Genomic DNA, 18971 nt, shown 5'->3' on the forward strand with positions numbered 1-18971 from the left:
AGTTGCTCAGTCCTGTCCAACTCTTCGCGACCCCACGGACTGCAGCCTACCAGGCTTCTCTGTCCATGGGATTTTCCAGGCAAGAGTACTGGAGTGGGGTGCCGTTGCCTTCTCTGAGGTCTAGGGCTTGCCTATTGTGCTTACCACTAAAACTGCAGCATCTGAAAGAGTCTGACACGGAGTGGGGCCCCAAACAACATGTGTTAAAGGGTGATGACTAAAAATCAGTTCTGTTTATGGCCACTTGCAACCAAACTGATCAGCAGACATGTTCTTTTCCCTACATAACCTTTATGATGGGTTTTGTGTACGTACCTTTAGCTTTCCATGTTCTCATTTTCATGGCTGCGTAAGAGTCCACCATGAGAAAGCCCAAATCGTCCATTTACCTTGTTTGTGAACTCTCTACCGAGCTGACTCTAACTGTATATGTCTACCTGTGAGTGTGATCAGCAGCTCGGTCGCATCCAGCTCTCTGTGACCCGCCAGGCTCCTCTGTCCATGGGATTCTCCAGGCAAGGAAACTGGGACCGGTTGCCACTGCCTCCTCCAGGGGATCATCCCCGCCAGGGATCGAGCCTGGGTCTCCTGCACTGGCAGGCGGGTTCTTAACTGAGCCACCCGGGAAGCCCATGTGTGTTCACCCACCTGTCTGCTTGTCTTTGCATTTATCAGTTAAAATAGGAGCATTCAGTTTTATTCGTCTTTCATCCCTTTATTAAGTTTACATTAGAGGTCAGTGAAATGTTGAATCAAAGGGATTTCAATAATTTGTTTTCATGTGTGGTGATTTTTTCTATATATTAATATTTTTAGTTAAGATATGCAGTCCCCTTAAAAGACAGGTGTGCCCTGTTCACTAAATTTAGACTAATTTTAATAAATTACCACTCTCTCTTTCACACCCTCTTCAATTCATTAAACAGAACATTGTACCATCTTGATAACTTCTTGTTGCAAGTGAATAGAACAGCATTCTCATATACTAACTGAATTTCTTTTTATTTTCTGTTCACATTTTCTGCCCACTAAAATGTGATTTACCTTTGTTGACACTGTTACTAACTTAATAGTATCAAGTGTTCAGAACACAGGAGAATGCAGGACACACCGAACCACGAAACCCGACAATTTGGAGCAAAGTTGCCTTCCTCCTCCTCCTTTCCTTCCTTCTTGTTTTCCTTCTCTGCTTTTCTCTGGCTCGACGTTTTCTGGAGGGAGCACCTTTAAAGAGGCGGATGCTATAACTTCTGAAGAAATGAAAAAGTGAATCCCTCTGAAGAGGTAGTCTCACAAAGACACATAAAGCAGAGCTGGTGAAGACACAGTGGAGTGAGATGAAGTCAGAGAAGATGCAATGGTTACAGAGATGGTGAGAGTATTGTTGGAGGAAACCCAGAGGATGAAGAGGCAACACCAACAACAGTCTACGGCATCATGCAGGAGGAGGACACCAGACGCGGGGAGTGACCTTGCTGAGCCAAGCTACTTTCCATAATAGGGGAAATGAGAGTTGCTTTTTTGGTGATCATAGACGGATATTCAATCGTGCATAAAATTAGGGGTCCACAAAAGATTTCACAGGCAATCTGAGATTAAGATAGAAGCAAAAGGGGGACTTCCATGGCAGTCCAGTGGTTAAGACTTGATGCTTCCACTGCAAGGGGCAAGGTTCAGTCCCTGGTGGAGGAAGATCCCCCAGGCCACGTGGCGGGGCAAAAGCAGGCAAAATCATGGACTAGATGAGGTGTCCAGAGGCAAATGACTCCCATCCTGCATATGTCTGGATAATAAATCACTGAAGACCACATTTCCACCAGCAGCGTGGGAACGAGGACAGAGACCAGGGACACAGAAACGGTAAGAAAGCGATGCTCTGTTCTAAGACTTCTCAGTACAAGGCAATCTCCATGTGGAACCATGCCTACCCAACAGAGGACTGAAACAACAGGAAAGTGATTGAAATTAATACAAGAAATAGATTGGTTTAAGGAAGAGGAAGAGAAACTAATTTTTGTTAAATATACACCATCTGTCAGGCATTGGGGTAAAAGCATTACACCCAATAAGTTTCTTTAAAAAGGAACCAAAGCGTTTGCTAGGTTCTCATTAGTTATGTGCTTTATACAGAGGATCAACAGTATATATGTATCAGTCTCACTCTCCCAACTCATCCTACCCGTTTCCCCCTGTGGAGTCCACGCGTTTGTTCTCTAAGTCTGTGTGTCTATCTCTGTTCTGCAAATAAGATCATTTTTCTAGATGTAATATATATGCATTAACATAAGATAATTGTTTCTTCTGACTTTGTTCTGTATTACAGTCTCTAGTCCATTCACATCTCTACAGATGATTCCATTTCATTGCTTTTATGGCTGGGCAATATTTCACCGTATATAGGTACCACGTCCCTATCCAGCCCCCTGGGGATGGGCACTTAGATGGCTTCCCTATCCTGGCTGTTGTAAATAGTTCTGCTATGAACACTAAGGTGCAGGTGTTGTTTTGAATTATGTCCTCCTCTGGGTACATGCCTAACAGTGAGATTGCTGGGTCATACGGCACTCTATTTTTAGTTTTTTAAGGAATCTATACTGTTCTCCGTCAGCTCCCCTGGTGTCTCAGATGATAAAGGATCTGCCTACAATACAAGACCCAGGTTCAATCCCTGGGTTAGGAAGATCCCAGAGTTGGGAAGATCCCTGAGAGAAGGAAATGGCCACCCACACAAGTACTTTTGCCTGGAGAATTCCATGGCCAGAGGAACACAGTTCATGGGGTTGCAAAGAGTTGGGCATAACTGACAACACACACACACACACGTAGTCTTCTCCACAGTGGCTGTGGGAATTTGCATTCCCACCAAGAGTGCAAGAGGGAACCCTTTTCTCCACAACCTCGCCAACACGTATTGTCTGTGGATGTCTTTAATGATGGTGAGTTGTTTGTGAGGCACAGGGAAGCAATCTAAATGTCCATCAACAGAGGGGCGGGGAGCCTGGCATGCTGCAGCCCACGGTGCCATGAGGACTCAGACGAGGCTTGGGAACTGAAAAGCAACAACAAACTGTTTTCCACCTCAAGCCAGCTGGGGTGAGTGTGATTCCATTTTACAGATTAGAAAGAAAATGGAGTGTAAAGTATCGTCTCCTCCCAGAATTACAAAGCTAAGTGTCAGCGGGTGAGACCAAACTTCAGCTTAACCACAAATCCCTCATCCTTTCTGCTACAGTCTCTTTTAAGACTAAAAAGGAACATCTCTGTCTTCCATCTAAAGATACACCATCTTATATCAATTCTACGATCCACTATTTTTTCACATTATAACATCTCTGAAATCTCAGGGTGCCATAGGTTAAGGGTGCTTGTTTTCTTCTACGAGTTTCAAGTCTTCCATTTAAGTCTTTAGTCTGAGTTTAGTTTAGTTTGATATGAAAGAGTGAAAAAGTAATCCCATCCTTTTACTTGCAGGTGTACAGTCTTCCTCCTGCTATTTACTGAAGAGCCTGTCCTCTGCCCCACTGTTCACTGTTACCTCCTTCAGTGAAGACTGACTGTAAGCGTGGGTTTCCTTCCGGGCTCTCTGCTCTGCCCAACTGATCTGTGTGTCTGGTTACAGACCATAGCATACTGTATTGATTACTGTAGCTTTTTAGCATAGTTTGAAGTCAGGGTGCATGATACCTCCTGCTTTGGTCTCCTTTCTCAAGATTCAGGGTATTTTTGTCCTTTGATACAAATTTTAGAATTTATTTATTCTAGTTCTGTGAAAAATGCCATTGGTATTTTAACAGGAATTCAGGCTGCTACTCTTAAACTGAAGCCTGCTGCTTAGCCCCAGAGAGCCCACAGGTCCTGTCATCTCCGAGGAAGTCCTGCTCAAAGGGAGCTTCGAGGGTGGCATCTTCTGTGAAGCCTTTCCCCATTCGGCATTTTACGTTCTTCTTCATGGACTATCATAACTTGTATTTCTTTGACTTTTATTCCCTGATTCTTTGATCAGGATATGAGCTTTTTGAAGGTTAAAAGCCATTTCTTTACTCATCTCAACATCCCCATTTCCTGCTAAATTAATACTTATTTTAATTGGTAAAACCATTATGGAAAGCAGTCTAGATGTTTCTGAAACTAAAAATGCAGCCACTGTATGACCCAACAATTCCATTCCTGGGCATATGTATGGACAAAGCTACTGTTCATAAAGATACATGCAACCCAGTGCTCAAACCAACACTGTTTACAATAGCCTGGATATGGAAGCAACATAAATGTCCACTGGCAGAGGAATGGATGAAGAAGATGTGGTACATATACACAACAGAATATTACTCAGCCATGAAACAGAATGAAGCAATGACATCTGCAGCAATGTGGATGGATCTAGAGACTGTCAAATACTGAATGGAGTAAGTCAGAGAGAAAGAGAAAAAGTATAATATTGCTTCTGTGTGGACTCTGAAAAAAATGGTACAGATTAACTTATTTAGAAAACAGAATAGAGTCCACAGATTGAAAAAAAAAAAAATTATGGTTCCCAGTGAGGGAAAAGGGAGAAAGAGGGATAAATTGGGAGATTGGAATTGCTATATACACACTACTACATATAAAACAGGTAACTAATAAGGACCTGGGGCTTCCCAGGTAGCTCAGTGGTAATCTGCCTGCCAATTCAGGAGAGGCAGGTTCCACCCCTGGGTCAGGAAGATCGCCTGGAGAAGGAAATGCAACTCACTGCAGAATTCTTGCCTGGGAAATCCCATGGACAGAGGAGCCTTGCGGGGGTCACAAAAGAGTCGGTCATGACTTAACCACCAAGTAACAACAAAATAAGGACCTACTGTATAGCACAGGAAACTCCACTCAATACTCCATAATGACCCATATGGGAAAAGAATCTTAAAAAGAGTGAACATGTGTATAACTTATTCACTGTGTTGTTCAGCAGAGACACAACACTGTAAATCACCTATATTCCAGTAAAAACTGAAGGATAAAAATACAGTGTTTAAATAACTAAGTCAGACTTCATTCTTTACGAGCTCCGTGGAATGATCTCTGACACAGTTTCCATCGGCAACAGTGACTGCTCTGGGCACATGAGTCAGAACAAAAGTGTTTCTTTACATTCTACACTACTTTCTTTCAAATAGTCCAGAGATCAGTACCAAGCACTTCAGCTTCTATTCTTTTGGCTCCAAACTTTGTTCCAATCACCACTTTCAGGAAACCGTCTTCTCTGCATCTTCTGGAGTCCTGTCCCCAGGCCAACCAGGAAGGCCCACTGAGTCTTGCACGGGTCCCACAACCTCCCCAAGGACAGCGCACCCCCTTCCCAGCCTCTCGGTAATGATTCTGGCGCCGCGCTGGGATCTGCCCTGTCCCTTCGCCCACGCCTCGGAACCCAAGCCGTGATGACTTTTTCCCCACATCTAAGCAAATGAGGCAAGTTTTTTGAGTCTTTCCCACACACCAAACACCATACTAAGTGTTTCACATACATACCTGCATGTGGCCCTCACAGTAACCCTTTCTTTTGCCTAGATGCTGCTATTTCCCTATTTCAAACACAAGTTGACCAAAGAACAGAGGTTAACTAATCCACCCAGGGTCTTGTGTAGCAAGAGGCAGAGTAGAAATCTGAACCAGCGTGTAGATTCCATCACGCTGTTAACCTCTATGGGCTTTGCCTCCCCTTCTCTTCTTCAAACACCATCTTTGATCCTTACATTTACAACCTCACATCTGCCTAGGTTTGTTCTGTGGTTGTTTGCTTTTTTTGTTGTTGTTGTTGTTTTTTTAAATTTTGAAATGATTTTACATTCACATAGAAGTTGCTAACATGGTACAAAATCTCCTGGGTGCCCTTCTTCCAGTTTCCCTGATGTCTATATCTTACATAATCATAATACAGTCACCAAAACCACAATTCTGCCATCCCCCAAAATACTCCCCTGATAATACAGGACGCTTCTATAACCGCAACGAAACCCCCTCGGATTACCCCTGCAGAGTTGCAGCCCCGTGTCTGACCTCTGGCAATCACCGACATGTATTTCGTCACTTTAAGAATAGCCGAGGGACTTCCCCGGTGGTCCAGTTTAAGACTCTGTGACCCTAGTGCAGGGGGTCCCTCATCAGCGAACTAAAGACCCTGTGTGGAGGAAGGAAGGATGGAAGAAAGGAGCGGAAGAGGGAGGGAAGGAGGAAGGAAAAGAAAAGAAAGAAAGAATAATCAACAGATAGAATTGTACAGTGTGTGCTTTCTGAGATTGGCTTTTCTCACTCAACCTAACACCTGTGCGATCCATCACTGTATGTGTCAATCATTTGTTACTTTCTATTGCTGTGTAGTATTCCACTGAGTAAGTATATTGTTTGTCTACTTACCACTATGGTTTTTTCCCAGCATTCTCTGCTTCTACTAGAATAATCTAGTGATTCTCAAAATATGGTGGGAGGCCTTTCTTAAACTGGATATGATTGCTAAAAATGCAGAATTATGGACCGCATTTAAGACCCATTCTATCTGCATGTCTGTGAGTAAGGCCCAGGGTTACAATATCTATAGTTCAAATACTTCAACATAGCATAATTCTGGTTACTTTTTAGTTGCATTAAGTTCAAACCAATGTAGTGACCATTTAAATTAGGAATGGTGATAGTTAACTGGCCTTCTAATTATAAACCATGCTCCAGAGGCAATTAGTATCAGACCCTTGGCTAATGAGGATAAGAACAGTCAGAATTTGTCTTGAAAATGCGTGGCTTATCACGTAGTGTGGTCATATTAGAACTGGAACCCACTGGTGACATTGAAAGTATTAACATTCTAGGAACATCCTCTACCCTTGCATGTATAGGATGTAAGTATTTGCAATGTCTTTAGCCTTTACCCTTATGTTCTGAACTAATGCCAGGTCTTCTGCCCATCCATGAACTTGGAAGACTGATGACAAGACCTTATCTTGGAAGGCTTGCCTTGCCTGCCTAGTTAAGGCTTTCACACACAACAGCAGGAAGAGGAGCAACTGAAGGACACAGAACCTCGGGCTGCGTGAGCACCTCCTGTCCCGGTCACGCGTCACCGCCTAGGGCAGCACTCAGCACCAAGGTGGGCCTCTGTAAGCATCCAGTGGATTTTAAAATGTGCTCTGTTCTTTTGTACTTTCCTTGTGCTGACTAGGGTCACAAAACCAGTTAGTCCTTAATTCAACGTCTTCAGTAAACAAACCTTTTTTTTTTTTCCTCCTTTTACAAATTGTGCTTTTGGTATCTAATCTGAGAATTCTCCACTAACCCTAGATTTTTAAGGTCTGTGCCTATGTTTTGAAACATAAATTTACAGTAAATTTATTTTTATAGTAATATGTTGTACACATTTACAGTTTTACATTACAGTCTGTGACTAATTTTCAGTTAAATTTCTATGTAAGGTGTGAGACTTAGGTTTAAGTCCTTTAGTTTTTATTTATGGTGCCACCTGACTTCCCTCATGGCTCAGACAGTAAAGAATCTGCCTGCAACATGGGAGACCTGGGTTTGATCCTTTGGTCGGGAAGATCCCGTGGAGGAGAAATGGCAACCCACTCCAGTATTCTTGCCTGGGAAACCTCATGGACAGAGGAGCCTGGCAGGATTCAGTCCGTGGGTTGCAGAGTCGGATACGACTGAGCAACTAAGACCTTCACTTTCACTTTCATGGTGCCACTTGCTCCAGCACCTTGTTTAAAAGGCTACCTTTCCTCCGCTGAGTTGCTCTTGCACTTTCATGAAAACTTAGGTATATTTGTGCGCTTCTGCATCTGGGTTTGGAGAAGGCAAATGGCAACCCACTCCAGTACTCTTGCCTGGAAAATCCCATGGATGGAGGAGCCTGGTAGGCTGCAGTCCACGGGGTCACTAAGAGTAGGACCCGACTGAGCGCCTTCACTTTCACTTTTCACTTTCATGCATTGGAGAAGGCAATGGCAATCCACTCCAGTGTTCTTGCCTGGAGAATCCCGGGGACGGCGGAGCCTGGTGGGCTGCCGTCTATGGGGTCGCACAGAGTCAGACCCGACTGAAGCGACTTAGCAGCAGCAGCATCTGGGTTCTCTGTTCTATTCCAATTGATCTATCTATCCCTCTCCAATACCACATTGTCTCAATCATTGTACTTACCTGAGAAAAGTGAAGTCACTCTGTCATGTCCAACTCTTTGCGACCCCACGTACTGTAGCCTGTCAGGCTCCCCTGTTCATGGAATTCTCCAGGAAAGAATACTGGAGTAGGTAGCCATTCCCTTCTCCAAGGGGATCTTCCCAATCCAGGGATCAAACTGGGTCTCCTGCATCGCAGGCAGATTCTTTACCACCTGAGCCACCAGGGAAGTCCTGTAGCTACATCAGTTCAGTTCAGGCGCTCGGTCAGGTCCAACTCTTTGCAACCCCATGAACTGCAGCACACCAGGCCTCCCTGTCCATCGCGAACTCCTGGAGCTTGCTCAAACTCATGTCCATCAAGTCAGTGATGCCACCCAACCATCTCATCCTCTGTTGTCCCCTTCTCTTCCTGCCTTCAATCTTTCCCAGCATCAGGGTCTTTTCTAACAAGTCAGTTCTTCACATTAGGTGGCCAAGTTATTGGAGCTTCAGCATCAGTCCTTCCAATGAATATTCAGGACTGATTTCCTGTAGCTACATAGTGAACCCGAACACTGCATAGAGAGCATCCTTCTACTTTATTCTCTTCTAGGATTGTTTCAGCTGTTCTTTATCCTGTGCCATGCCACAGAAATTTTAGAGTAAGTCTGTGCCTGTTTAACAAAAACCTCATTGGGATTTTGGTAGGAATTTTATTAAACCTTTCTGTCAATTTGGGTAGAAGTAACATCCTTACCATATCGTGTTTCTTTTTAAAACACTTTCTCCTCAACTTCCACAACAGTACACCCTTCTTGTTGTCTCTCTTTTGCTGCTAACTTTATCCTGTCTCTCAGCTTCACCTTCCTCTGCCTAGACATTAAATATTCGACACTTTCTCTAGGTTCAAGTCACTTGACCCGCAGACACACAGTGTAGGAGCAATACTGTGAGATCGCCAACTCTCTGTCACTTTCCAGAGCCGCACAGTGCCGGGGAGGAGAGAAGGCACACGTTTCTCCTGCCTCTCCAAGATTCCAAGGCAACTTCTTGGTACGTCAGAAAAAGAATTAAAAGTGCCCTTGCTCAAAACAGGCAAGAACTTTGAAGGGGAATTAAAAAAAAAAAAAAAAAGAGGCCCAGATTAGCCATGAAGGACATCTGGTGGTGAGATCTGTCAGCCTCCCGTCAGGGTTGCGTCTCTGGGCCACACAGGCCACTAGAGGGCACGGCGCGGGCGCAGCTGCGCGCAGCATCCCCGCCTCGGGGAGAGCGCCGCCAGGGCGCCGTTCCTGCTGGAGGGCGCGCTGCCTCCGTCTGCAGACCCACTGAGCCCCAGCCCGCTGCAGGGGCCCTGCTTCCAGACGGAGCCTGGCTCCTGCGGACACAGCCCCTGACTAAGACCTCAGTCAGACTGCTTACCACGCTACGGGCGCACTTTCCCCACGTTCAAAGCGGCAGTTAAATTTATTACAGGGTTTTCATGAGAATAAACAACGGAGGTGAATGTAAGACCAAATAGTCTCCGATAAACAGCATGGGACGTTATTTCTAAACTAATTCATGTGTGGGTGCGTGTGTGTGTCTGTGTGTGTGTGTGTGTGTTTGTGTGTGTGTGAAGTCGTTCAGGGCTGTCTGGCTGTTTGTGACCCCAAGGACTGTAGCCTGCCAGGCTCCTCTGTCTATGGGATTCTCCAGGCAAGAACACTGGAGAGGGTTGCCACTCCCTTCTCTAGTATCAAATATACTACCATCCTTTGACCACTAGAGACTGAGGTTTAGAATCGGCCTTCATTCCACATACTTTCTAGGAGCCCAAGGCATCTCTTGCCTCCTCCTCTCCTTATTCTTAGCCAGTTTATATCACTAGGCCTTGGTTTCTTTACTGAGACCTCAGCCCCAAGAGACCAATCCCTCACCATATCCCTTCCCAGGAAACTGGATCTGGCTCCCTACACCTCTGGTTACAAGATGGAGTCTGTCTGGCAAACATGGAGCCATCATGCCTGAACAGGCTGGTGCCCCTCTAACCACAGAACACAGACCAGTGCTGGAACCCTCTTAAAAAAACAGACAAAAATCAGTGAGAAGATAAATACAGGGGGAAAAAAAAAGCGGTAAAGCATTAGTGATTCTCACCTCACTGGATAGGGTACAGACCTTTCTAGTTATTTTCAAACCTGTGTATGTAGCTGCATGTGGTCTGGTCACCTGGATTGTGCCTTGCAGGTCCAACATTACAATGTGTGATGTATGAAGGTTGGTTTATTAGCTGCAACCCCTCCTCCCCTAAAAATATGAAAAACTGAGAAAACGTAAGCATTAAAATGTAAGGTTTCCCTGGTGACTCACATGGTAAAGAATATGCCTGCAATGTAGGTGATCTGGGTTCAATCCCTGGGTCAGGAAGATCCCATGGAGAAGGGAATGGCTACCCACTCTAGTATTCATGCCCAGAAAATTCCATGGACAGAGGAACCTGGTGGGCTAGGGTCCATGGGTCACAAAGAACTGGACAAGGTTGAGCAACTAACACTTTCACTTCTTTATCACTTTCAAGCATTATTTATAACTTACTCCTCAATGATAAAATCTGTTGAGAATATCTGAAACAAGGAGTGAACTGTTCGTGTTTCCCCAAGAACACAAATGTGCACACAGCACTGCCATTAATCCAATTTAAATGAAACAAATTAAGCAAAAGGGGGAAAAAAGGTCATTAAAATGTGAAACTTTATAAAGTGGCATACACAATATTCATTCCAAGCTTGAGTATAGACTTCTAACATGGAAACTTCTTCATTTGTAACTTTATGTTATTATAAATATAATCTAAACAAATATAACTTGGGAAAATAGAAAACAATCACAAATTTAAAAATGCTAACAGGAAATTAATATAATTGTATTACACACAACTTTGTGTCCTTTCAAAACTGTAGCTAAAAAAAAAATTACAAAGGAAGAACAAACCAAATTTCATGCCTACTGACTCCAACAAAAGAATTGGACTTGAATTGTTGTATTTTTATTTTCCCAGTACGTCATTTTTTCCACATTTTACAAAAGCATTGGCCCACAACGGATCGGTAAGATTTTTAATGGTCTTTCTTCACCGACAGCCTGTGAAACACAGGACTGTGTCCTGGGCCAGTGATCCTGACACATGACTCAGTGCTGACCCAGGCAAGGGCCTCACATCTGCAGGAAGCAAGCTCATGGACCACACCTCTTGGAATGCTACCTGAAATCTGGACTCTTGATTTGTTTCTTAGGAATACAGCTCCACAGTTAGGCCAATTCCCCCAGATTTGAAACTTTCTGAAAGAATGATTTCCTTATCAGGAAAGCTATCTAGAGAAGTATTTTTCATTGTATTTGAAATGTAATAACAGATCTGATGGCTGTACAACAGAGTATTAGTAAGTTTACACACACAGTAAAAATTCATTGCCTAAAAGAACAAATCATATGCTTCCATAATATTTTCCCAATATAAATTCACTCAGCTGTCAACTGAATTTATATGGGAATTTATATGGGAATTTACTCAACTGTCAGCTGAATTTATATGTGAAAAATATTATGGAAGCATACGATTATCATCTAAGCCACCGAGGAAGTTTACTCAGTTACTTATATGCAAATCCTAGAAGATTGGGATGTGCTTATTTTAATAAATGGACCAGAAATTTATCTGCTACAAGGTATCTTTATACAGCAACGGAACAAGAGAAAAGAGGAAACAGCTGGCCACTTTAGGGTCCCCAGAAGGCTACCTCAGGTGGCCTGCACTGCTCAGATGCTACCCCAGAGAGGCAGCAGATTCTATAAATCTGCACAGCATTCTCTTACAGGGGCCATACCACTCTTCTGATTGAGGAATCAAGTAGGCACAGATCGATGTACTTCTCTTTTTAATTAGCTGATTACATAATTACCTTGGCTGCACCAGGTCTCAGTTGCAGTGCTCGGACTCGGCAGTGACAGCGGGGGGATCAGTTACCCCGTGGCGTGTGGGATCTTGGTTCCCTGACAAGGGATCAAACCCACATCCCCTGCATTGCAAGGCAGATTCTTAACCACTGGACCATGAGGGAAGTCCTAGATTAACGTACTTCTAAAATGATAATTCAGTGACAATAACGCCAGTGAAATATGTATAATCACAATAGTGATCTGGCAAGAAAAATTAAATGCAACCACCATCTACTGGTTTGAGAAATGGAGCCAGAGTTGACTGAGAAATTAATGTGACTGATGTAAATGACATGAGAATACTTGAAATCCTGCTGAATATTCATTGCAAAAAGTAAGTGTATTATGTTTTTGATAAAAAAGAAAGTATCTCTTTTTAAAAAGGCATGTTAGTCTTTGATTTGAGAATGAATATTCACAAAATAGAACTCAGCAGTTCATGCATGAGCATCTTATTTTCCTTCTAGAAAACAAAGGGATGTGATAAAGAAAGCAGTACATAAAAGAAATTTGTATTATGACAGCAACCCAAGGCAGTAAGTACCCTTAAGACACAGAACCTACTCAGAGAATTCCATCCAAAAAATGTTGAAAGGAAAATACTTTTAAGCACCCAGTTGTGGATATGACTGGTGGAGGAAGTCAAGTCTGATGCTGTAAAGAACAATATTGCATAGGAACCTGGAATGTTAGGTCCATGAATCAAGGTAAATTAGAGATGGTCAAACAGGAGATGGCAAGAGTGAACATCGACATTTTAGAAATCAGTGAACTAAAATGGACCAGAATGGGCAAATTTAATTCAGATGACCATTATAACTACACCTGTGGGCAAGAATCCCTTAGAAGAAATGGAGTAGCCATCATGGTCAACAAAAGAGTCCCAAATGCAGTACTTGGATGCAATCTCAAAAACAACAGAATGATCTCTGTTCATTTCCAAGGCAAATCATTTAATATCACAGTAATCCAAGTCTATGCCCCAACCATTAATGCAGAAGAAGCTGAAGTTGAATGGTTCTATGAAGACTCACAGGCCTTCTAGAATTAACACACAAAAAAAGATGTCCTCTTCATCATAGAGGACTGCAATACAAATGTAGGAAGTCAAGAGATCCCTGGAGTAACATGAAAGTTTGGCCTTGGAGTACAGAATGAAGCAAGGCAAAGGCTAACAGACTTTTGCCAAGAGAACGCACTGGTCATAGCAAACAGCCTCTTCCAACAACAAAAGAGAAGACTCTACACACGGACATCACTAGATGGTCAATACCGAAATCAGATTGATTACATTCTTTGCAATCAAAGATGGAAACGCTCTATACAGTCAGCAAAAACAAGACCAGGAGCTGACTGTGGCTCAGATCATGAACTTTATCTTGTAAAATTCGGTCTTAAATTGAAGAAGTAGGGAAAATCAATATACCATTCAGGTTTGATTTAAATAAAATCATTTATGATTATACAGTGGAAGTGACAAACAGATTCACGGAATTAGAGCTGATAGAGTGCCTGAAGAATTATGGATGGAAGTTGGTAAAATTGTACAGGAGGATGTGATCAAAACCATCCCCGAGAAAAAGAAATGCAAAAAGGCAAAACGGTTGTCGGAGGAGGCCTTACAAAGATCCAAAAAAGAGAGAGAAGCAAAAGGGAAAGGAGAAAAGGAAAGCCATATCCAACTGAATGCAGTGTTCCAAAGAATAGCAAGGAGCGATAAGAAAGTCTTCCTAAGAGATCAGTGCAAAGAAATAGAGAAAAACAATAGAATGGGAAAGACTAGAGATCTCTTCAAGAAAATTACAGCTACCAAGGGAACATTTCACACAAAGAGGGTAGAATGAAAGACTGAAATGGTATGGACCTAACAGAAGCAGAAGATATTAAGATGTGGCAAGAATACACAGAAGATCTATACCAAAAAGATCTTTATGACCCAGATAACCATAATAGCAGGATGACTCATGTAGAGCCAGACATTGCGGAGTGTGAGGTCAACTTGTCCTTAGAAAACATCACCACCAACAAACCTAGTGGAGGTGATGGAATTCCAGTTGAGCTATTTTAAATCCTAAAAGATGATGCTGTGCAAGTCAGTCAGGTAGTCACTTCAGTCACTCAGTCATGTATGACACTTTGTGATCCCATGAACTGCAGCATGCCAGGCCTCCCTGTCCATCACCAACTCTCAGAGTTTACTCAAACTCATGCCCATTGAGTTGGTGATGCCACTCAACCATCTCATCCTCTATCGTCCCTTTCTCCTCCTGCCTTCAATCTTCCCCAGCATCAGGGGCTTTTCAAATCAGTTGGCCAAATTCTAATCAGTTCTTCTAATCAGGTGGCCAAAGTATTGGAGGTTCAACTTCAACATCAGTCCTTCCAATTAATATTCAGGACTGATTTCCTTTAGGATGGACTGGTTGGATCTCCTTGCAGTCCAAGGGACTCTCAAGAGTCTTCTCCAACACCACAGTTCAAAAGCATCAATTCTTCAGTGCTCAGCTTTCTTTGTAGTCCAACTCTCACATCCATACATGACTAGTGGAAAAACCATAGCCTTGACTAGATGGACCTTTGTTGGCAAAGTACTGTCTCTGCTTTTTAAAATGCTGTCTAGGTAGGTCATAACTTTTCTTCCATGGAGTAAGCGTCTGTTAATTTCATGGCTGCAGTCACCATCTACAGTGATTTTGGAGCCCCCAAAAATAAAGCCAGCCACTGTTTTCACTATTTCTCCATCTATTTGCCATGAAGTGATGGGATGGATGTCCTGATCTTTGTTTTCTGAATGTTGAGCTTTAAGCCAACTTCACTCAATATGCCAGCAAATTTGGAAAACTTGGCAGCTGCCAAAGGACTGGAAAAGGTCAATTTTCATTCCATCCCAAAGAAAGACATTGACAAAGAATGTTCAAACTACTGCACAATTGCACTCATCTCACATGCCAGCAAAAAAAAAAAAAAAAAAAGCTCAAAATTATCCAAGGTAGGCTTCAACAGTACATGAATTGTAAACTTCCAGATGTTCAAGCTGGATTTAGAAAAAGCTGAGGAACCAGAGATCAAATTGCCACCATCCGCTGGATCACAGAAAAAGCAAGAGAGTTCCACAAAAACATCTACTTCTGCTTTACTGACTGCGCCAAAACCTTTGACTGTGTGGATCAAAACAAACTGAAGGAAATCCTTAAAGACAGGGGAATAGCAGACTATCTTATTTGCCTCCTGAGAAATTTGTATGCAGGTCAAGAAGCAACAGTTAGAAGCAGACAATAGACTGCTTCAAAATCAGCAAAGGAGTATGTCAAGGCTGTATATCGTCACCCTGATTATTTAACTTATATGCAGAGTACATCATGAGAAATGCTGCACTGGATGAAGTACAAGCTGGAATCAAGATTGCTGGGAGATATATCAATAAACTCAGATATGCAGATGACATCTGCCTTATGGCAGAAAGTGAAGAAGAACTAAAGAGCCTCTTGATGAAAGTGAAAGAGGAGAGTGAAAAAGTTGGCTTAAACCTCAACATTCAGAAAACTAAGATCATGGCATCCGCTCCCATCATTTCATGGCAAATAGATGGGGAAAGAGTGGAAACAGTGGCTGACTTTATTTTTCTTGGCTCCAAAATCACTGCAGATGGTGGCTGCAGCCATGAAATTAAAAGATGCTTACTCCTTAGAAGGAAAGTTATGACCTACCTAGACAGCATATTAAAGGGTAGAGACAATACTTTGTCAACAAAGGCCCATCTAGTCAAGGCTATGGTTTTTCCAGTGGTCATGTATGGATGTGAGAGTTGGACTATAAAGAAAGCTGACTGCTGAAGAATTGATGCTTTTGAACTGTGGTGTTGGAGAAGACTCTTGAGAGTCCCTTGGACTGCAAGGAGATCCAACCAGTCTATCCTAAAGGACATCAGTCCGGGGTGTTCATTGGAAGGACTGATGTTGAAGTTGAAACTCCAATACTTTGGCCACCTGATGCGAAGAGCTGACTCATGGAAAAGATCCTGATGCTGGGAAACATTGAAGGCAGGAGGAGAAGGGGATGACAGAGGAAAAGATGGTTGGATGGCATCACCAACTCAATGGACATGGGTTTGGGTAAACTCTGGGAGTTGGTGATGGACAGGGAGGCCTGGCATGCTGCAGTTCATAGGGTCGCAAAGAGTCAGAAAGGACTGAGTAACTGAACTGAACTGAAAATACCCTCAATGACATACCGACCAATACAAAATGTAAAGGTTTTAGGAAAGCCTGCAATATGTTTTTCTTTTAAATGAGGAGACTTTAGAGTCACTATGTAAGAAAGCTAGCCATGGGGCTAAAGGCAAAGTTATTGAGTTTATAATCGATTTTCAGGCTATACAGTAATCATAAACGATCTTAGCAGCTTAAGACATACCTTTTGAGGTTTGGCAAAGAGTAGTAGTGGCACTTAGGCAATTTCTGTGTAAAAGAAAAGTCAGTTTCTCTTTCTGAATGTTTTGCTCACTGGCTGTATCTTTCACTAAATATTTACACCCCAAACCTGAATTTTAAGTTCCAAAATGCCAAGATAAACTTTCCTGGATTATATCACAGTTCATAACATTCAGGAGTTGCAGGCCATCTGCTCTCCAGGTATTTTAATGCCTCAGTAAGTCCTAATGGTTGCATAACACGGTTATTTGTACTTGTCAGTTAATTCAAGATGACTGCTCTTTTTCTTTCCACTTCCTCATCCACCTTTCCAGAACTTCTCTATTTTCGAGCTGCTACCCCCTACTTCTCTACCTGGTGGGGGTTAATCGCTCAATCGTGTCCGACTCTTGCGACCCCATGGACTGTAGTCCGCCAGGCTCCTCTGTCCATGTGATTCTCCAGACAAGAATACTGGAGTGGGTCGCCATTTCCTTCTCCAACTTCTTTACATGTCTCTTCATAAGCACTGTTTTAACTACTGCCCACACGCAATAGAGAGCTGATGCCAGGAAAAACCTAAAAGCTAAACTCACCTCAGCCGGTCGACCAAAAAGTCATCCTGGTGTCTCGCTAAATATTCTCTCAATTTAATTTCCTTCTTTGGCTACTTACGTTTCATGAGTCAATGACTCAGCTACTCACCTTTTGCAATATGTTTGTGGCCAAAATTATTCTTTGAGAAGAGAGCAGGTGAAAGACGGGCTTTTCCTCAGAGATTCTGGTTGCTTTGCAGCGGATGTACATATGAGAAACACACCAGAAGGGAGACGATCACAAACGGAGGTGTGGAGAAGCCGTCACTAGAGGAGAGGCCGTCCCTGGAGGACAGGCCATCCCTGGAGGAGAGGCCGTCCCTGGAGGAGAGGCCGTCCCTGGAGGAGAGGCCCTCACTGGAGGAGAAGCCCTCACTGGAGGAGAAGCCCTCACTAGAGGAGAGGCCGTCCCTGGAGGAGAGGCCGTCCCTGGAGGAGAGGCCCTCACTGGAGGAGAAGCCGTCCCTAGAGGAGAAGCCGTCCCTGGAGGAGAGGCCGTCCCTGGAGGAGAGGCCCTCACTGGAGGAGAAGCCCTCACTGGAGGAGAGGCCGTCACTGGAGGAGAGGCCGTCCCTGGAGGAGAGGCCGTCCCTGGAGGAGAGGCCGTCCCTGGAAGAGAGGCCCTCACTGGAGGAGAAGCCGTCACTGGAGGAGAGGCCGTCCCTGGAGGAGAGGCCGTCCCTGGAGGAGAGGCCCTCACTGGAGGAGAAGCCCTCACTAGAGGACAAGCCGTCCGTGGAGGAGAGGCCGTCCCTGGAGGAGAGGGCCTCACTGGAGGAGAGGCCGTCCCTGGAGGAGAGGCCCTCACTGGAGGAGAAGCCCTCACTAGAGGACAAGCCGTCCCTGGAGGAGAGGCCGTCCCTGGAGGAGAGGGCCTCACTGGAGGAGAGGCCCTCACTGGAGGAGAGGCCGTCCCTGGAGGAGAGGCCGTCCCTGGAGGAGAGGCCCTCACTGGAGGAGAGGCCCTCACTGGAGGAGAAGCCGTCACTAGAGGAGAAGCCCTCACTGGAGGAGAGGCCGTCCCTGGAGGAGAGGCCGTCCCTGGAGGAGAGGCCCTCACTGGAGGAGAAGCCGTCCCTAGAGGAGAAGCCGTCCCTGGAGGAGAGGCCGTCCCTGGAGGAGAGGGCCTCACTGGAGGAGAAGCCCTCACTAGAGGACAAGCCGTCCCTGGAGGAGAGGCCGTCCCTGGAGGAGAGGGCCTCACTGGAGGAGAGGCCGTCCCTGGAGGAGAGGCCCTCACTGGAGGAGAAGCCCTCACTAGAGGACAAGCCGTCCCTGGAGGAGAGGCCGTCCCTGGAGGAGAGGGCCTCACTGGAGGAGAGGCCGTCCCTGGAGGAGAGGCCCTCACTGGAGGAGAAGCCCTCACTGGAGGACAAGCCGTCCCTGGAGGAGAGGCCGTCCCTGGAGGAGAGGCCGTCCCTGGAGGAGAGGCCGTCCCTGGAGGAGAGGCCGTCCCTGGAGGAGAGGCCGTCCCTGGAGGAGAGGCCCTCACTGGAGGAGAGGCCGTCCCTGGAGGAGAGGCCGTCACTAGAGGAGAAGCCCTCACTGGAGGAGAGGCCGTCCCTGGAGGAGAGGCCGTCCCTGGAGGAGAGGCCCTCACTGGAGGAGAAGCCGTCCCTAGAGGAGAAGCCGTCCCTGGAGGAGAGGCCGTCCCTGGAGGAGAGGGCCTCACTGGAGGAGAAGCCCTCACTAGAGGACAAGCCGTCCCTGGAGGAGAGGCCGTCCCTGGAGGAGAGGGCCTCACTGGAGGAGAGGCCGTCCCTGGAGGAGAGGCCCTCACTGGAGGAGAAGCCCTCACTAGAGGACAAGCCGTCCCTGGAGGAGAGGCCGTCCCTGGAGGAGAGGCCGTCCCTGGAGGAGAGGCCGTC

The 18971-nt window shown here is 44.9% G+C and overlaps 1 protein-coding gene across 1 annotated transcript in view; it reads left to right on the forward strand.

The window, feature by feature from the left end:
• The first annotated feature begins 1419 nt into the window (after window positions 1-1419).
• Window positions 1420-18971, forward strand: part of MS4A13 (membrane spanning 4-domains A13) — a 58400-nt gene continuing 40848 nt past the window's right edge. Inside the window, exons 1-3 of the mRNA XM_061142698.1 lie at window positions 1420-1860; window positions 6918-7121; window positions 9025-9173. The gene's annotated coding sequence lies outside the window, so the exon portion shown is untranslated. The remainder of the gene's footprint in view (window positions 1861-6917; window positions 7122-9024; window positions 9174-18971) is intronic.

Source organism: Dama dama, chromosome 1 (assembly GCF_033118175.1).
Source record: "Dama dama isolate Ldn47 chromosome 1, ASM3311817v1, whole genome shotgun sequence".
NCBI lineage: Eukaryota > Metazoa > Chordata > Mammalia > Artiodactyla > Cervidae > Dama > Dama dama.